The sequence below is a fragment of the Lissotriton vulgaris genome, chromosome 6, assembly GCF_964263255.1.
Source record: "Lissotriton vulgaris chromosome 6, aLisVul1.2, whole genome shotgun sequence".
NCBI lineage: Eukaryota > Metazoa > Chordata > Amphibia > Caudata > Salamandridae > Lissotriton > Lissotriton vulgaris.
Window position 1 is genome coordinate 821,797,491 of NC_141694.1, and position 6,000 is coordinate 821,803,490.

Sequence of the window (6,000 nt, forward strand, 5' to 3'; positions counted from 1 at the left end):
GTCGCAGGACGAGGCATTATTTCCGACAAAACGAAAGGAAGGGGCTGACCTGAGGCCCCTGCTCTATGATCGACGTATGCCGAGAAGTCCCCGCTCTCCGAAACTGGTTATGGACCCGTCTGTCTAAAAACTTTCCGTCCCTCTGGTCTGTTCCCGACTTGGCCCTGCTCCATCCCCTCCTCCTCCGACCTACCATAAGGACTACTCACACACACCCCCCTTTCCACCTGAACTTTCAAAATCCTCCAAATCCTATTGAGCTATCCAGAATGAGGTATTTCCTGCGTCTAAAGGGAGGAAGCTCCGACTAAGTAGACCACGAACTATGTTAATCTCAGAACGATGACCTAAACTCCACCAAGGGTCACCCCAAAGAGAAGATGAACGAAGTATGTGGTTCTACCCGCTGCTGAACGCCTCGAAGGTGACGGAAACAACAGGAAGTACCCACCACAGAGACTCAAGAAACAAACAGACTCCACAACTCGAAGACCATTGCACTTTTTCATCACAATCCTTTTCTGTCTTCTAATAACTGTGCTCCGGGTTACGGAAGAAAATGCACCTGCCCCAAAAAACGTAACGCATTTCTCCATGAGGTCTGGTGAAACGAAGCAAAGACGTACTCTCGCCCGCAGACCTCCAACGACTCAACCCACATGAACATTCCTGTTGAAAGAACGAATTGTAATACAGGTGCTTAACGGTGTCAACGGAAGACGGCAGAGACTGTTGAGAATTAGCTAATAATGGTTCACGACCATAAGACACTGGAGACCTTGATTATTTTTTGCTATGTCTCATTTCTCTCCCAACCACCATTGAATCTGACTATACTCCCACCGAGTACAAAAGGACTTACTTACCAGTTCCTATTCCGAATGACTATAAGCATCTATGATCTGTACCCAACACCCCCGCTATGTAATTCCAGTCTGATATTGCATTACTATGACTTTTTCTGCAACAAGTTTAGCGAAGAACCCGCCTACTAGATGACAAGATTTTCAACTGTGATATTTATAATGTGATATTTATGTACAGTTCCTTTGCCTAGGTCTCCATCCCCTTACTTATGACCGCCACAGTAGATATAGATAGGAAATAGGCCAGCAAGATGTCTTGGAAATGTTAAAGGGAGGACTGTGGAAAATTGTTACGTTTTGGTGAACATCATCTGCGCCATCTTGCCTTTTTCTGATGCCACACTTTTGTCATGTGTCCCCACCATTTTAGCTGCTCTGATCAGAACCACTCTCTGCGCGCCCCTGACCCCCAACACGGACCTTCACCCTCACCAACACCCCCACGCACTGATCACTCCCGCTCCCAGATGCCTTGAGCGTGAGCGGCAGCCATTTTAAGCACCATGGCCTCCCTGCCCCTTCCCTGATAGCCAGCGCGTCTCTCGCTCTCCTATCCTCGCAGGTATCCCCCGCACGCTGACAACCCCCTCGCTCTCACATGCCTTGGGCCATAAACCCCTCTTCAGCGCAGCTCTGCCACAGAATCCCATCCTGTTCCCAGCGCGACACCTCCCCTCATTCCTTTCATGGTCCCAAGTCCTTTGATACAAACTCCTTTTCCTGTGTCCCCGTTTGTCTTCCTTGTTCCCAGGCCGCCACCTGGCCCTGCGGATACTGTTTATTACCCCGTACAGTAGGAAGCTTCCCCTGCCCATCAAAGGGCCCTCGAGTTGATCAAAGCCCCCACCCTATGAGATCCGATCAAACTCCACACATTCCGTGAATCGGCGGAATGTCCAGCTGCGCGATAATCATCACCTGTTGTGACCGGGGTGGGGAATTCAACTGCAAATATATGTGGGAACGGGCCCGAAGGGGAGATTCCGAGGATGTTCTTTCACATGCCAAAATGTTACAAGAATGTGTTACATGTAATAAAGATCCTAATCCTATGTATAAAAGGCCAGGCCTCCGAGATGCGGGCAGAGCACCTCGTGACGATACTTGCTGTCCGAATTGATGTGTTCTCCTCTGGAGAGAATAAAACCCCGTTTCCTGCCTTTCAGTCTCCAGCGCCTGCTTCTTCATTGATTAATATTGGTGGGTCATAGAGGCGATACCGCCGGGCAACACAGAGAAGGGTCTTTGGTTACTGGTTGTCTTTGCACCCTTCTTACAGGCAGGGAGAGCGCTCTAGTCGCGCCATACTCCCGCCCCCTTGGAATATTTAATCCTCCTCTTCCTCGCGCTCGGTGCCCTACAGTAGCTCTCCCCGGTGAGACAACTGGGGCTGCGAGCTGTGCCAGAATTCCAGAATTCTTGTGATCTTGAGAAAGTCTGAAATAGCGCGTTTTTAATAGATAAATTGTAGCCAACGTTTTTATCGCTATATTGTTATTTGTGTGCTTCATTCCTGGGGGGCTCACCTGAGTTAAGGGGAAATTGTAAATAGGTACTCTGACACCACTGACACACATCTTAAGAGCATTTCATTGTCTTTTACTACCGCTTTGCCGAATCTCGGCGACGGTGGGCGCCATCTTGAGGGATGCAGGGAGAGCGCTCTAGTCGCGCCATACTCCCACCCCCTTTTCTTCCTATATCATGTGTAGACCGGCCAGACGGCGCAGCGGGCTGGCGCAGCGGGCGCGCCAGACGCGCGCCGAAGCCGCGCCAAAGCCAAGCCCGTCCGCGACCGGATCGCTCCGGGCGCAGGGCTCGCTGCCGGGTTGAAACCCATCATCAGGTACGACTCTATTCATTTACTGTCCCTACGCCCCCCACTCGATCCCCACCGTTCTGATTGCCCTCATATTGACCCCCTGTCCAGCCCCCTTGTATGCCTTCGTTGTAAATGGACTTCCCCCCTGCCCACAAACGACGCAGCCGACACGCCTGCCCCCTCGAAATGTTATTCCACCTACTTCAAGGGAGGTCTTGTGAATGCCAGGTCTCTAGCCTGCCATTGCCAGGACGTGCACGACTTAATATCAAACCATGAACTAGATGCCCTGTTCATTATTGAAAGCTGGCTCAACGACTCCTCGAACCCTGATTTGGCTATTGCCCTCCCTCCTGGCTTCACCATCCTCAGGAGGGATAGACCTTCTGGTCGAGGTGGCGGGGTAGCACTTATCATTAAGGAAACATTTCCCTGTCACACATTTGACTTATGTCACCTTAAGGACACGGAAAGCTTGGGTTTCTCTATTAAAATCAACGCCTCTTTCTCCCTATCGGGAGGGCTCCTATATCGCCCGCCGGGCAATCCCACCTCTTTCCTTAACTCCCTGGATGAGGCACTCGGAGCGCTCATGTTACAATACCCTAACTTCACGCTCATTGGTGACATGAACCTACATAAGGAATCACTTGTAGACCCCCATACCATTTCCTTCCTACAGTCCCTGAACATCTTTGGGCTCTCCCAATGCATCAATACAGCCACTCACAGTGCTGGACACACTATTGATGGCATATGCTCCAATCTTTCAACCCTCTCTACTTCCCCCCCGTTACCCCAAATTTGGACTGACCACTACTTTATCCCTTTTAACATTATGACACCTCTTCCCACCCGATCCAGCTCTAGACATGCCCAAGCCTCCTTCTCAGTTAACTGGAAGAAAGTGGCTGAACGAATTAAACTGGAGTCAAAACCGTTGCCCCCACCCCCCATTGGAACTGGTGATGTCGAAATTGACTCTCGCAACTTTCATATCTGGATGAGCCAAATTGTCACGGCTAATTCTGAGCCCAATAACCGTCAAGAAAAGGGCCCTAAGAAGAAAAAGCCAAATGCCCCCTGGTACACTCAGACCCTAGCAGAGAGTCATCTTCTATGTCGGAGATTAGAAAGACTCTGGAGACAAGCATATGATACGGTTTCCAGAACAAATTATGTCCAACAGAGGAAATTATATCTCTCTGACATAAAAATAGCAAAAAAGGAATACTACACCAAGCTTATAATGGAAGCACACCAAAACCAAAAAACTATTTTTACCATAGTTAAGTCTTTTACTCACCCGAAAGTTCTCACCACTGACATACCTCCCTCAGAGAGTCTTTGCAATCAAATTGCAGATTTTTTTGTTGACAAAATAGTCAACATTCAGAAAGATTTTCCCCCTCCTCCGACAACCCCCTTAGAGGCAACAGTCAACTACCCTCTTCTTTCCACTTTTAAATCTGTCTCCCTGCAACAGACAAGCAAGGCAATCCGGGCCTGTAAATCAGGAGCGCCTACTGATTCCTGTCCCCCCATCATCCTTCATCACCTGATTGACACAGTCAATCCCTACATTAATGTCATCATTAATGAATCCCTTGAATCCGGACTTGTACCTACTGAATGGAAGAAGGCCACAGTAAAACCCCTGTTGAAAAAACAGAATAAATCGCCAACAGATTTGACGAATATGCGCCCCATCTCCTTACTTCCTATTCTTGGCAAAGTCACGGAGCATCTAGTGCATGAGGAGCTAAAAACTTTTGTAGAAGCCCACAACATCTTACACCCTCAGCAATCGGGCATCCGCTCCGGTCACTCCACCGAAACAGCTCTGATCGAACTAGCTGATTCTATCAAGTTCCTGCAGGATGAGGGCAAGCAAGCTGTCCTCATCCTGTTGGATCTCTCAGCAGCATTCGACACCATCTCGCATGTCATCCTAATTAATCGAATGCGAGAGATTGGCGTGACTGACACAGCCTTAGCCTGGATTTCATCGTTTCTATCAAACAGGTCTCAGACTGTGTCCCTTGGACCCCACCTATCCTGCGAAAAACTCATTACATCTGGAGTGCCCCAGGGGTCCATATTGAGCCCTTTGTTTTTTAACATTTACATGGCACCCCTCTTAGCTGTGATAGAATCACATGGGATTCTTGTCACGTCTTACGCTGACGACACTCAATTGGTCGTCACAATTGACAAGTAGCGGACCGACACTGATCTCCGGTTCAAAAACTGCCTTTCTGATGTTTTTAAGTGGTTAAACATTAACCATCTGAAATGCAACAGTGCTAAGACGGAAATCATCCCATTGGGTAAAAATCTTTCTTTCTGCCCGAAAGATTGGTGGCCCCTAGGATCAGAGGCCCCCCCAAGTGCAGTTCCATCAGCCAGAAACCTAGGCGTTCAATTTGACTCATCTCTTTCCTTTGATGACCACGTCAAGACTACTGCCGGTCGCTGCTTTGGATTAATAAAATCTCTGACATTTTTTTTCGATTTCCTCCCAATTGCAGCCAGAAAGTCAGTCGCGGTAGCCCTCATACTCTCCCGACTTGACTACTGCAATGGCCTTATGGCCGGAGTGAAAAAATCTACTCTCAGAAAGCTGCAGAGCATCCAACACGCTGCAGCTCGACTGGTTTTACAACTCCCCAAAAGGTCATCAGCGTCTGCAGCACTAAATTCGCTGCACTGGATGCCACTGCATAAAAGAATTCTCTTTAAACTACTACTTACAGTTTTCAAAACAATGCAAAATACAGGGCCCCGCTACTTTGCAAAGCGTTTCATGTGCTACAACCCCCCACGCTGCTTGAGATCCTCTGGGACAAATCTGGTTCTAATCCCCAGATTCAAATATAAGACCAAGGGTGGGAAATCCTTCAATGTTCTGGCCGCCAAAGCCTGGAACAATTTGCCTGTCAGCCTCAGATCCATAGATAATGAAAACAACTTTAGAAAACTTCTCAAGACATGGGTCTACCAACAACTAGACTCCTCCGTCCTGGCTGCCATCTAGTCTTTCCCTTACCAAATCCACCTTCTGTTATTCTCCGCAGCTTGCTCAGCGCCATGATGCTCCCCTGGGAGCGAACGTTAGCGCTATACAAATGCACATAAATATCAAATATCAAATGTCATACAACCTCCTCCAAGCTGGGGAATCTTAAGGATTGTGGGGGCCACGGCCCAAACGTCTTTTGAGGGCCCCTGTGCGGACCAGCTTTGAAGTTATGATCCATTTTCAGCTCTTTCGTGCCCTCTTTGCCCAGTTCACTGAATGAATTAAATGAA

General features: G+C 48.5%; 1 pseudogene; it reads right to left on the bottom strand.

Annotated features, from left to right (window-relative positions):
* Window positions 1-5,780, bottom strand: part of LOC147708046 (uncharacterized) — a 105,930-nt pseudogene extending 100,150 nt beyond the window's left edge.
* Window positions 5,781-6,000: the final 220 nt, after the last annotated feature.